Source organism: Acomys minous (genome assembly GCF_964271855.1).
Source record: "Acomys minous genome assembly, chromosome: 18".
Taxonomy (NCBI): Eukaryota; Metazoa; Chordata; class Mammalia; order Rodentia; family Muridae; genus Acomys; species Acomys minous.
In genome coordinates this window covers 60993620-61008294 of record NC_140501.1, presented here as the reverse complement: position 1 = coordinate 61008294, position 14675 = coordinate 60993620, and the positions used below count along the sequence as shown (strand labels likewise).

At 46.4% G+C, this 14675-nt stretch overlaps 1 long non-coding RNA gene and 1 pseudogene across 2 annotated transcripts; both read right to left on the bottom strand.

Annotated features, from left to right (window-relative positions):
• Nucleotides 1-393: 393 nt before the first annotated feature.
• LOC311589006 lies at nt 394-3605 on the bottom strand. Its single transcript, XR_014776389.1, has 4 exons — nt 3482-3605; nt 2399-2495; nt 1847-2284; nt 394-807 (listed from the first exon to the last, which is right to left on the bottom strand). It is a non-coding gene; the product is annotated as an uncharacterized lncRNA (long non-coding RNA).
• Nucleotides 3606-7863: 4258 nt separating this feature from the next.
• On the bottom strand, nt 7864-8644 carry LOC311589561 (protein SET-like; annotated as a pseudogene). The gene has a single exon. The product of its transcript is annotated as a protein SET-like (transcript).
• Between the last annotated feature and the right edge of the window lie 6031 nt (nt 8645-14675).

Below are 14675 nucleotides of genomic sequence, written 5' to 3'. Positions count from 1 at the left end.
GCAACATAGAACCCACACACTAGAAGGCCCTCCTTGAACCCCAGGAAGAGAAACCATTAGCCCAGAAGATGCCAAGAAGCATGTGAACGAACAGGCCTTGCCAAGTTCCTGTTTTATTACCCTTAAATCACACTTTTCTCCTCCAATCACATGTCCACTCCACCATCCATAAAAACAGACGGGGTTTCTGTTTGCCTCTTCACTTCTAATGGCTCCGTGTCACATGAAACATCATAGTAAATACATCTGGACATGTTTCTGCTCCTAACCTTTTATTATAAGCGTCGCCGTGATGGATGAGGACTCACTTATTCACATGCTACCCACATTAAAAAAAAATCTTTTTTTTTTTTTTTGACAGGGCTGCAGGAGAGCCCTGTCTTACTTTAGGAGCAAATGACTCAGTAGAATCTGTCAACCTAAAAAGGCGAGTTGAAACACGTGACCTATGCAAATGATGAGTTGATCGCTGAGGGGTCTGGTTGTAGGCACCCAGAAATCCCTCTGCCGGGGTATCCGGGTTCAGGTGCTTCTCGCATTTTTGTATGTGTGGTAGGAATTTTATGTAGGGCCTCAAGGAAAGCATGTGCTTGAGGCTGGTCCCCACTTCACCCTCAGCCTGTGTAGACTAAAGCCACAAGAGGGAGAAACAGATGATTACATAGATTAAACCAAATCCTTGAATTTTGGCTGGTGACCAAGAGAGCACTTATGCCTGGAAGTCTGTTGGTGTCGAAGCTCAGGGGTACAGTGTTTGTCAAGGCGAACCTCACAGGCACATCAACAGGACGTGAGGGTCAGAGTAACCTGGCAACATTTGTTTTGACAGAAGACGGTAGTTATGTCAGACACAACGTGACAATTGGATTTTGACCTATATCTTCAGTTACTTTCCGTTTGTATGCATATTAATTGTTTTGCCTTATACATCGGGACCGTGGTCAGGGACATGGAAATCTCAAGTGTCTTGCCAAGGCAGACATGACTGTTGGGGGACTGGAGGGCTGGGAAATGTCTAAGCAACCACAAAATGAGTCAGGACAAGATGGTGTTACCACAGTCACTTGACATGGATGGATGATTATAGATAAAATGAAAAAGACAGAGGATATGTAGTAAGCCAGCTTGTCACAATTAAAGTGTCTGAAAAGGACAGTGCTGGACAGTGATCGGCAGTGGTTCACAGAATTGTGATAAGCACTGTGCGTGGCCCCGAGGCCACCACATTTCCCACCTTCCAGGTCCTAGGTTCTATAACAGGGCCCTAGACATTAGCACAAGTGACTCCATGATGGAAGTACCGTTCAGGCTGTCAAACTCAATACAGAGCCAAAACAAAAACAAAGGCGTAAGCCACCAAAGTCCATAGCTCTGGGAAAGTCTCTCATTGTGCTAACTTTGCTTTTTGGCTTCTGTGGTTCTGCTTCTGGTTAGCTTTTCTTGTTAGCTGAAGTACGTCAACCCAGGATATGGTTTTTCTGCTTTAAAAGCTCACCCTGAGAAAGGCTCCGTGCTACACTGGGGTCCCAAGCATGCAGTATAGCCGAAGGCTAGCTAGTAAAGACTTTTTATTGGCTTAAATCAGTGTCCCAGCAGTCTTCCCTGGTGGATCCCCACAGCAGGGCCCTGCGTTACTCAGGGTTCCCTAGAGGAACAGAAGCAATGGGAACGAATGGGTGTGGCAGTGCGCGCCTCTAACCCCAGCACTCAGGAAGCAGAGGCAGGTGGATCTCTGAGAGCAAGGTGGTCAGCCTGGGCTACAGAGTGAGCTCCAGGACAGCCAGGGCTACACAGAGAACCCTGCCTTGAAAAACCAAAAAAGAAAAAGAAAAACAAACAAACAAACCTTAGGTGATGTCGGTGAAGGCAGCAGCAGAGCACGTTGGCAGCAAGAGGAGAGGCCAAGGCCAAATGATCTTCCTTCTCCTCACGTCAATCCTGCCAAGGAGGACAGTTGTTTGGGTGAGGATCCGTGCTCAGATGATTCTAATTTGTGGCGAGTGGACATTAAAACCATAATAGTCCCTAGAACCACCAAACCAGAACCGAACAGAAAACAGGTGGCAAAGAGTCCGCTCCGAAGTCACTTTTTTTTTTTAAACAATTATTTGCTTGGTTTCTGTTTGTTGTTTTGAGACAAGCCTCCACGTACAGCTCAATCTAGCCTCGAACTCTTCATCCTCCTGGCTTGTTCTCTGCACTGCTGAGGTTACAGGCACGTGACACCAAGCCTGCCTCTACGTATGTGCGATCTTTATATACTAGCTTGCAGGAAACAGCCGTGCTAGGTCAAAATAAGCAAGGGGACTGTCTTAGTCACTGCTCTGTTGCTAGTGAAGAGACACTGTGATCAAGGCAGCTCTTATAAAGGAGACAATTTAATTGGGACCTTGCTTACAGTTTCAGAGGTTTAGTCCATTTATCGTCACGATGGGGAGCTTGGCAACGGAGCAGTAGTTGAGAGGGTTACATCAGGAGCCACAGGAAGAGAGAGACTGGGGAGAGAGGAGGGGGGGAGGGAGAGAGGAGAAGAAGGGGAGGGAGTGAGGGGGGGGGAAGAGGAAGAGGATGAATGAGCCTGGCATGAGCTTTTGAAACCTCAAAACCCAACCGCAGAAGCACATCTCCTAATCCTCCCAAACAGTTCACCTCCTGGGGACTAGGTACGCAAATGCGTGAGCCCGTGGGTACCATTTTCACTTAAGCCCCCAGTGACTGTTGTCTCATGTTTCCTTGGATACAGGGATTGTGTAAACCCCCCCCCCCACTCTGTGTGTGTGTGTGTGTGTGTGTGTGTGTGTGTGTGTGTTAGGTCCTTTTTCAGTGCCAGTCCACACTCATTAGTGAAGGTCTTGGGAGGAGATGCGGAGAGCAGGCACAGACTTTGGTGCCATGTTCATTAGCATCCTCATTATTGGGACAAGGTACTTGAGCAAAGCAATTTAAGGAAAGAGATTTATTTTGGCTGACAGTTTAAAGGTGCAGTCTATCATGCAGTGGAGGTTGCCATGGCAACGGGAGCTCACGGTTAGATCTGGGCAGAGGGAGAAGGAGGCTCCCGCTCAGTTCTCTTTCTCCTTTGAATCCAGTACAGGACCTGGCCACAGTCAGGCTGGGTTTTCCAGTTCATTTAATCTAATATAGATAATCCCTCACAGCCAGGCCCAGAGACTTGTCTCCTTGGTGACCATGTGTCAATAATAAATATTAGCCATAACAGATGGTGTTGGAACAAAAATAGGGCTTTCACCTCAAAGGGAATAAGAGATAATTTAATCCGGGGTCATATGAGGCACATAGCCCAGTAACACAGATCCATGTTGCCTTAAATGCTCCACTCCCCTCCCCGATGTGGTAACAATTTTATGTTGTTTTTATAGTAGTAGAACAAAGGTTTCTCTGTGTATCCTTAGCTGTCTTAGACTCGCTTTGTAGACCAGGCTGGCCTCGAACTCACAGTGATCTGCCTGCCTTTGCCTACCGAGTGCTGGGATGTACCATTCCAACTCCCAAGCATCAGTCCACCGGCTGTGAAGAGTATACAGCACACATGAGACATCTTTCCCATCATCATCCGTTCATAGCAAGATGAAGGAAAACATCAAGTTGCAGGGAGACAGTTGAGAAATCAGAGGCTGCACCACTGACCAAGATGCCCTCTCCCTCATCCAAGCCCCTCGGCCTGCTGTCAGCCCAGGTTTTCCGCTCACCCTGCCCACAGGGACACTCGCTCCACCTCTAGTCTGTCCGTCAGTGTGATCACGCCTGCATGTATGTCTGTGTGAGGGTGCCAGATCCTTTAGAACTGGAGTTACAGACAGTTGTGAGCTGCCATGTGGGGGCTGGGAATTGAACCAGGGTCCTCTGGAAGAGCAGCCAGTGCTCTTAACTGCTGAGCTCTCTCTCCAGACCCCCAAGATGGCTGTTCGTGGTTGTCAACCTGACTACGTCTGGAAATAACTAAAACATAGAAATCAAAGGACATCCCCGAGGGATTTCTGTTTCGCTTGGATTGAGAAGGTATGGGGAAACCTTGCGGTTAAGGTCTGTGGCGTTACCGGAAAGCCCCTGAGCTCACTGCAACATGACAGACTCCCTTTGTCAGCACGACTCCCTCTTCTCTACCTGATCTGGGGAACCCGAATCCCCACATTGTTGCTTTAATTGAAAATGCCAGATCGGTCTATTTTTACCAATAAAGACTCAGGAGCCAGATGCTGGGGTGAAAACCCGCTAGCTCAGAGAGGCAGAGAAAGCACCCAGCTGACCTTCCTGCACAGCTCACATCCTGATGGAAAAGGCCCAAAAGGCTCCCTAGCTCAGCTGACTGCCAGGAAGAAAAGGCCAAAAAAAGCCCAAGGCCAAAGGCTTGCTAGCTCAAAGCTGGAAAAGCCAAGGGTGGAAGAGCTGAGGAGCTCAAGACCGAGAGAGCTAAGAGCTAAAGTAAAGCCCAAGCGCTAAAAGCACCAAAGACCTCATACGTCTACTTGCTGTCTTAAATACCCCTCAACTCGCACTCCCTCCTACTCTTTAATCCCTGTCAGCTGGTTTCTTGCTCTGCCTCTTGACCTCCGGTTAACTTTATTAAATCCTATGTACAGATAGCTCTTGGATTTAAAGGTGTGTAAGGCTGGCTGAACCATGCCTTAATCACCTGTTTACAATAAACAGGAGCTCTTGGGTTGAGGGTGTCGTAGGGCTCAACCACAAGAAACAGGGCTTCACGGCTCAATCTCAGGGATCACAGTAGGATGAAAGACAGGTTTCTACAGTTCACAACCTCAGGGATCACATTATCACGTTGAGCTCAAATATCCTGCAGCACCACATCCTCCACCTGAGGAACGTCACACAGTCCTTAGGGGGGAAAAAAAAGCAGGTTCAACTTCCTTTCTCCAAGTAAGAACTCCACTCTATGCTAATGACAACGTAGCTTTCAGCCGGGCAGTGGTGGCCCACGCCTTTAATCCCAGCACTCGGGAGGCAGAGGCAGGCGGATCGCTGTGAGTTCGAGGCCAGCCTGGTCTACAAAGCGAGTCCAGGACAGCCAAGGCTACACAGAGAAACCTTGTCTCAAAAAACCAAAAACCAAAAAAAAAAAAAAAAAAAAAAAGAACGTAGCTTTCAATCACTGGCTTTTTCCATACCTCTGACCATACCTGGAGTTCCCCCCTTCCCATAGGATAAATACTGCATTTCCCTTCTTATGATAGGACTGTGCTGCTGCGGGTAAATGAAGTATCCCTGGCACTCCCAGCCCCAGCAAAACAAACAAACACACAAACAACAACAAAAACAAAAAACCCAAACAAACAAAAAACCAAACCAAACCAACCAAACAAAAAACACTGCCCTTTCTCACTCCATTCCTCCTCAACCGTGACCTCTGAGACTCTTCATTTATTCTGGGGGGAAAAGGACTCCCCTTCTCCCCCAAAGAATTGGCTGCTGAAGCTGCCATCACGGAGCAGCCAACGTAGCTGCGATCCGGCCATTTGCCTGTCTGTCCCTCTGCTGTTAGCATGGCAGCTTAATGAGAGGTTTATAACACAGCGGTATCACTGCTGGCTTTGGAACTCCCCAGTTTGTTTCTGCGGCCGGCCGACAGGCGCCAACGATCTCATTAAAAAGATCTAACTGTAACACCGTGGAAACACTCTTTTACTCTTTTCCGCTCCCCCCTCCTCCACCCCCCCCCCCCCCCGTCAGATCAGGGGCCTTCGCCTTCAGGTTCCTTCTGTTCCTGCCCAGACGCCAGCAAGCTCAGACCATCTCAAAAGAGAAGAGCGTACTTCCGGTGTGGCCCTCAGTAGTCGCAACCCGGCAGGTGGGAAACACAAGATGACAGAGCTGATTTACTTCTAACTTGGATCTTTGAGGTAGGAAGACACCCCTTTAATGCGGGATCTTTAGTCCAGATCTAATCTGGACCACAGCCTGTAAATTATTCTAATAAATCACACACATATAGACACCTATGAGATTTATTAGACTACATATATGTATCTGTGGGGTATGTGTGTGTGTGTATACACATATATGGGACTATATATATTATATATGTGGGATATATATGGGACTATATATTACATATATTATATATAGTGGTGGGTTTTTTCCCCTCCAAAAAAATACATTTTGGTTTTTTGAGACAAAGTTTCTCTGTGTAGCCTTGGCTGTTCTGGACTCACTTTGTAGACCAGGCTGACCTCAAACTCACAACTCACAGTGATCCGCCTGCCTCTGCCTCCCGAGTGCTGAGATTAAAGGCATGCACCACTACCGCCCGGCCTTAAAAATATTTTTAACTCCTGAAACCATCTTAATTTTTACATATTAATTGAGAGATTAGTGCAGAGAACTTCTGTGGAGTCTTCACCAGCTTCCCTAAATGTCAGCTTTATAACTGCCAAGTACTTATCCAAACTCAAAATTCAGCCTGGGTCCAGCAGTCTCGCCTCTTGTACACACTTCACTGGGACGTCACAGTTCCCACCAAGGCCCATTTTCTGTCCTAGGATTTTTCACATGTGTGTGGGCCTTGGGCCTTTTTAGTCAGCTTTAGTCTGGCTGTGGTTTCTCAGCCTTTCTTTGTTTTGCATGAAAAACATTTTGGAATAGTACTGGCCAAGAGGCCCAGAAAGACAGCGCAGTATTCTCCCTTGTATGTGGATTCAGAACAATCACGGAAGCAGAGAGGAGAATGGTGTTTACCAGAGGGTGTGTGTGAGTGTGTGTGAGTGTGTGTGTGTGTGTGTGTATGTGTGAACATTGGCACAATACTTCCTTTTTGTGTGTGTGTGTACACATTGGTTTTATCATAACAAAGCAACTCATATGCTTCAACATTTAAAATGAGCATCTTTCCTTCTAGTGAAAACCAATAGGTAAGTTAATTACTTAATTAAAATAAAATTACAACAGAGAAAGTCAACTCTAATAAAACCCTACAGATTCTGTTGATTCTCCCATTGAGTGGCAGGGCTCAAGTCATCCTTAGGAGAGAATTTTATTTTAAAAGTGTCACCATAAACCACAAGGATGTCCGTTCAACATCACAATTAAACACGCCAAAGGAGAAGCCATGTTGTTAACATGCCCACTTAACGCCCCCAGACTCCTCAAACCCACCCTTTGCTGACCTTCTATACCTCTCTTTTTCTTTTTTCTTATTTTGGTTTTTCGAGACAGGGTCTCTCTGTGTAGCCTTGGCTGTCCTGGACTCACTTTGTAGACCAGGCTGGCCTCAAACTCATATCAATCCACCTGCCTCTGCCTCCTGAGTGCTGGGATTAAAGGCGTGCACCACCACGCCTGGCTCTTTTTTTTTTTTTTTTAATTAAAGAAGAGAAAGTAGACAGACACATGTTGGTAAATGCTGTCTGTATTCACATAGAGACACAGTGTAATCTCTGAGCCCAATATATAGAGAAAGGACAAACGCTAGAATTCTATTCACTACCACACAGGGGCCTAGCAGCTTCCGGCCTCCAGAAGAGTCAAGGGAGCTGGAGGGCCTCTCTCTTTTCCCACAGAGAACAGTGTTAGCGTTGAGACAGAAAGGATAAAAATGAATTTAGGACAGCAAAATGGAGATTCTTTTCCTGTTGTATTTTGCTCAAGGTATTTTTCCCCCAGTACGTTGAGAACCATGGTGTTAAGAGGGACCTCAAGCCCGGCATGGTGGCGCACGCCTTTAGTCCCAGCACTTGGGAGGCAGGGGCAGGTGGATCACTGTGAGTTCGAGCCAGCCTGGTCTACAAAGTGAATCTAGGATAGCCAAGGCTACACAGAGAAACCCTGTCTCGAAACTCCCCCCCAAAAAAGAGGGACCTCAAAACAAGGCGATTGAGCACAAGAGGTGGGGCAGGGGGATGACTGCATCTTGCTCCCAGGGACTGGAGAAAAATTTTAAAAATAAATAAAATAAAAAAGAAGATTAGAATCCATCAGTCTTCTGTGCTAGGCATCCTCCTCTCCTTCCTCCCCTTCATCATCATCATCACCTTCTCCTTCATCTTCATCCTCATCCCCTTCTTCATCAACATCTTCCAACCCTTCCTCCTCCTCCTCCTCTTCTGCCTCTCCTTCTTCATCCTCATCCATATCAGGAACCAAACAGTGCAGCAAGGGATTTGGCCAGCATCACCTTTGATGACGTCTCCTGACTCACCTGCGCCTGCATCGCAATGGTGGGTGAGACGCTCTGGCTCTCTGTGCTTCTGCTTCCTGCTGGCCTTATTCTGCAGTTGACTTGAGTGTTTTTGTCAAATCCTTTCCAGATTTCCATCTGACTTCAGCCCACTTTGAAGATGGGTCCCCACTCTCATTCAGCTAAAGTTCTTTAGAGAGAACTTTATTTTCAAAGTAAGGATTTTCATCAAAATAAAAATCGTCTCTATGACCTGACTTAATGCCTTCAAATTCTGTCACTTCAACTTTGATCAAATAACGCAGAGCCTCTTCGTCCTCGTCCCCAAGCAGTGTGGACACTTGGGGGTGGTTGACATGTTGTTACCCAAAAATTTGAGATTTTGGTGATCAGTTGTGACCTCTTCTGAAAAAACACTTGGTGGAGTTTGTTATATTTTTCTTCTACTTTTAATTTTTCCTCACTGGCCTGTTCATTAAGCCTGTACTTCATTTCTTTTCTTTTCTTTCTTTTTTTTTTTGGGGGGGTTTTTTTTTTTTTTAGACAAGGTCTGCCTCTGCCTCCCAAGTGCTGGGATTACAGGCGTGCGCCACCACGCCCAGCTTCTTTTCTTTTCTTTTAAAAGATTTTATTTATTATGTATACAGTATGCATCAGATCACATAATAGATGGTTGTGAGCCAGCATGTGGCTGCTGGGTATTGAACTCAGGACCTCTGGAAGAGCAGTCAGTGTTTTTAACCTCTGAGCCATCTCTCCAGCCCCTGTAATTCATTTCATTATGTACTTCATCAATATGTTCAACTGCTTCTTGCTCTTCTTTCTCCCCTTCTGGCTGAGAGAGGCTGGTGTGTTCTCTCCAGCTTCGGGGCAGGAGCCAGTTTGGAGTTCCTGACCTGAGGCAGGATTGCAGATTTCTGTTTTGGGGCCACGGCACAAGGGAGGCGGCATGAAGCCAGAGGGCAGAGACCCCATGTTTACTGCGGGAAGAAGCTCGCAGGAGACTCAATGTTTCAATGAGACAGACAAAATGCATTTTAGTTCTTGATGACACAGCATGGTGATCATGAAGGTGGTTTTCATGTTTCAAATTGTTTAGGGTAAGTTGCAAATGTTTTCACTACAAAAACAGCATTTGATGCTGGGCGCAGTGGTGCACGCCTTTAATCCCAGCACTCAGGAGGCAGAGGCATGTGGATCTCAGTGAGTTCAAAGCCAGCCTGGTCTACAAAGTGAGTCCAGGACAGCCAGGACTACACAGAGAAACTCTGTCTCAGAAAAAAAAAATAGTATTTGAAGTGACAGGTATTTTGTGTGTATATATGCACATATATAAACTCACTGAGTACCATAATATATGCATAAAAATTTGGCTCATTTGCTATATTTAATTTAATATCTCTCTGCATATGTATGCAGTTAAAGGATAATTTTGTACAGTCAGTTTTCTCCTTCAACCTTTAGCTGGGCTCCAGGGATGAACTGAAATCATCTGCCTTTCAAGGCAAGCACCTCTTCCTCATGCGATGTCTTGCAGCTCCCCTGTCCATTTACTGGAAAGACTTAGAAAGTCCCTCAAATGACAAATCTATTTTTTTTTTCCTAAAAGCCATTTGTGGCCAGGTGGTGATGGCACACACCTTTAATCCCAGCACTTGGGAGGCAGAGGCAGGTGGATTGCTGTGAGTTCAAGGCCAGCCTGGTCTATAAAGCCAGTCCAGGACTGCCAAGGCTACAAAGAGAAACCCTGACTCAATAAACCAAAAAATAAAATAAAATAAAAAAGCCATTTGTGAAAGGAACAGACTACTGTAGAATTTAAGGGCAGGTCCTGAATGAAAAGAAAGAAAGAACCCCGTGGACCTGGAGGCAGCGGCAGAGGCAGGTGAGCCTCAGAGTTCAGAGCCAGCTGGGTGTGCACGTGAAGTTTCAGGCCAGCCAGGGCTATGTAGTGAGACCCTGGTCCCCCATGGCTGCCTCCCCCAATCCAAAATAAACAAAAAGAAAAGCGCTGTTCGGGAATTTTGTAAGAAGTCCTTCAATTTGGGTTCATCTAATGATGATTTCTCATGACGTCACTGAGGCTGTGGATTTTTTTTTTCTTTTTGGGGTTTATTGAGTCAGGGTTTCTCTGTGTGGCCTTGCCTGTCCTGGACTTACTCTGTAGACCAGGGTGGCCTCACAGAGACCTGCCTGCCTCTGCCTCCTGAGTGCCGAGATTAAAGGCGTGCCTCACTGTGCTCGGCCCATAACAATTCTTATAAAAAGAAAATATTTAATTAGAGCTGGCTTACAGTTCAGAGGGTTAGTTCATTATCGTCATGGTAGGAAGCATGGCGGCCGCAGGCAGACATGGTGGCACGCAGGCAGACATGGTGCTGGAGAAGGAGCTGAGAGCTCTACATCCAGATCTGCAGGCAGCAGGAAGAGATAGTGACACACTGGATATGGCTTAAGCATCTGAAACCTCAAAGCCCACCCCCAGTGACACATCCCACAAAGCCACACCTACTCCAACAAGGCCACACCTCCTAATAGTGCCACCCCCTATGGACTTATGGGGGCCATTTTAATACAAACTCCCACAGGGAGGAAAGGGTTTATTTTGAATATAGTTTCACAGTGTAGTCAGTCAGGGCAGGAACCTGCGGTCAGGAACGGAAGTGGAGGCTGTGGAGGAGCGGTTGCTTACTGGCTTGCCCCCCCCCTCCCCGTGGCTTGCTCAGCCTGCTTTCTTATAGGACCCCAGGGATGGCCCCACCCACAATAGGCTGGGTCCTCTCCCATCAATCATCAATCAAGAAAATGCACCATGCTGCACCCCAAGGAGGACAAGGGGAACCCCATCTGGTGTATAAGTGCCAGAACTGTGAATACTGGCAAGAAGCTGACAACAGCTGTGATGTCATCAACAAAACCATGCACGAGGTGGGTGAGTTGACCATCCATCCCAGGAGTGCAGGCGGTGTTCTTCCACACAGTGCCCAGGCTGAGGGTGCCAGGAGCTTGTACTATTTAGGCACTGCCCCACACTGTGGCCGCAGCCTCATGAGAGACCTCTTCCTCCACTGAGAGGGGTTACAGCAGCGTAGGTGACTCAAAGGCAGGTGTGACCACCACAATGCTGAGAGCACCAGTGATGACTCAAGCAGCGGTGTCCCCTGTGTCCCCAGAACGCCTCGAGCAACTTGGAGGCAGCAGCCAGAAAGCTTTGTGTAGGCTTTGAACTTTTTCCAAACCTACTTTATTTGGGGTTCTTTAATGCTTACACCTCCCTTCCAACCCACCTACCCTAGATAGGAGAGAAAAGAGGTTAACGGGAGCAGGAGAAGTAGACCTTTGTAGACTCAGTTCCTGGGAGCAATTCCACTGGCATAGTCAGCAGGATTCCAACAGTCCCACTAAACAGCAAACCAGAAATTCAACAAAAGTGACCGCAACCACAGCCGCTGGAACCCGGAGCAGCAGCCAGAACCCGGAGCAGCAGCTGGAACCTGAAACCTCAAAGTGTTTGGCGGAGCGATTCTCTTTAAGAGCATCTCGAAGTGGAGTGATGAACAGCTAAAACCAAAACTCCCACCTTTTGCCGGGCGGTGGTGGTACACGCCTTTAATCCCAACACTCAGGAGGCAGAGGCAGGTGGATCGCTTTGAGTTCAAGGCCAGTCTGGTCTACAATGTGAGTCTAGGACAGCCAAGGCTACACAGAGAAACCCTGTCTCGAAAAACAAACAAACAAACAAACCAAAAAGCCTGCCTCTTGGTTTGGACTCATAGACATTCATATCTTCTCTCAGAGTCCCTCCTAGCATGTTTATCAGTTGGCAAAGACCATTCTCCTGCAAAAAGTGGTTCCTTTTCCAGTGGACAAACACTCATTGTTCTTTCACAAGTCTGTTTTCAGTGGGAAAACACAGCACATCCTTACACAAGTCTGTTTCATATCCCACACTTGGGATCAAAACAAAAACATGTTGACATCCACTACAGCTTTGTCTCCTCAGCAATTGCTATTCTTCTAGAACTGTATGGAGGCCTCTGTGAATTTTTCTAAGGTTTCTGAGTCTCTGAGTTGCATGTTTACTTTCTTCTGTCCAGGAGGGTGTTTCAGTTCAGGAAGAAATGGCTACACATTACCAGTTTAGTGAGATTTATTGTGTCTGAGTTTCTGGAAACTCAGCTACACAGAAAGCTTGTTCATTCATCAGTCCAGAAACACATTATTGATGGCCTGTAAGCTACAAAGAAAGTCCGGACTCAACTTCCATCACAGGAAACATGGACTGATATCACGGGTCAAGTAGAAGGCTAAGAGTCCCATGGTTTGAAAAGATCAGGCCTTTGGGGAACATAGAGATACACTGTTTCTGTGGCTGTGATATTTCTTTCTTTTCTTTTCTTTTTTCCTTTTTCTTTTTTTTCCTTCAAGACAGGGTTTCTCTGTGTAGCCTTGGCTGTCCTGGACTTGCATTGTAGACCAGGCTGGCCTCAAACTTACAGGGATCCACCTGCCTCTGCCTCCCAAGTGCTGGGATTACAGGCATGCGCCACCATGGCATGGATGGCTGTGACAGTTCTGTAAGGTCATTCAGATAGACAAGTTTCTGAATGCAAAGCAGAATAGACCTGTTACCATGGATACTGAGAGGTCCAGGTGCACAGTGCTTTGGGAGGTGGCAGAAGAGGCTGTTGAAATGGGAGGCCCCATATCCTGTCTACACTGACTTCCTTTGGGGAACACTTAGGTGGGACACACACTCTGCCATGTGTGATGATTCAGCTAAAGACCGTTACCTACCCTAGGCTATAAGGTTCTGAAGAGGGGATTATTTCTGGTTTGTTTACCTCAGTGAGCCTCGCACAATGTCAGGCACATAGAATATACCATTTTGGTCATTGAATAACTTAAGTAAATTCATAAGTGATATGGAATTAGGGAGGCCCATGCTCTCCTTACAAAGAAACAATCTCCTCATAATTTCAATCACTGAAGCCTCGCATATGATAGCTAGATTTAATAGTCAGCCTGCTATAATGCAAGATCACTTGGGAAGAGAGTCTCAGTGAAGGATCGCTAGATCAGATTAGCCTTTGGGCATGACTGTGGAGACTGTTGTAATGTATGTGGGACGACCCAGTCCACTGTGGGCATCACCATTCCCTAGGCATGGAGTCCTGAACTGACTAAGAAGGGAGAAGTGACAGCAAGCACAGCCAAGCAAACATCAGAACGCAGCATACAGTGATTTGAACAAGAATGGTCCCCAGACATTCATGTTTAAATGCTGCTGTCTCTAGTTAAAGGAACCATTTGGAAATGATTAGGTGGTGTGGCCCTGTCATAGAAGGTGTGTCACTGGGGTCTGGCTTTGAGCTTTCTCCCTTCATTGTTGTTATGTCTCAAGATGTGAGCTCTCGAAGATACTGCTCCAATGCCTGCCTGCCTACTGCTGTGCTCCCTACCATGACCCTGTGAAACTGTAAACCCCAAATAAGCATTTCTTTGTTTGTTTTGTTTTTGTTTTTTCTTGAGACAGGGTATCTCTGTGTTAGGCTTGGCTGTCCTGGATTCACTTTGTAGACCAGGCTGGCCTTGAATTTACAGCGATCCTCCTGCTTCTGCCTCCTGAGTGCTGGAATTAAAGGCTTGCACCACCACACCTGGCCCTTAGCATTTCTTTTGGTAAGTTGCTTTGGTCATGGTGTCACTGCAATAGAAAATTAACTAATAACAAATAACTGGGCATGGTGGCACACGACTTTAATCCCAGCACTCAGGAGGCAGAAGCAGGTGGGTCTTTGTGAGTTTGAGGCCAGCCTGGTCTACAAAGCGAGTCCAGGACAGCCAGGGCCACACAGAGAAACTCTGTCTCAAAAAAAAAAAAAACAAAAAAAGTTTGTGGAATTTAGCTCAGTAGTAGAGAGCTTGACTAGCAAGCGCAAGGCCCTGGGTTTGCTCTACAGCTCTGAACAACAACAAAAACAACAACAAAAAAAAAAAAAAAAAAAGAAAGAAAGAAAGAAAAGAAAAAAAAGTATAGAGCCAGGCGTGATGGCGCACGCCTTTAATTCCAGCACTCAGGAAGCAGAGGCAGGTGGATCGCTGTGAGTTCGAGGCCAGCCTGGTCTACAAAGTGAGTCCAGGACAGCCAAGGCTACACAGAGAAACCCTGTCTCGAAAACAAAAACAAAAACAAAAACAAAAACAAAAACAAAAAAAAGAAAGAAAGAAAGAAAGAAAAAAAAAGAAGAAAAAAAGTAACTAAGACATTCTCCCTCTGGATATGAATCTATTCAGTATTAATAGCAGAAAATTTGATTAAAAAAAAGAAATGTTTAAAATAGGTATGGCGGGGGGGGGGGGGGGCAGGGGGGGGGCGGTCAATTCCTAACATCCACGTGGCAGCTCACAACTGTCTTTAACTCAAAATTCCAGGGGATCTGACACCCTTCTCACACAGACACTTGCAGGCAAAACATCAAATGCACATAAACAAACAAACAAAACCAAATAGGTATTACAG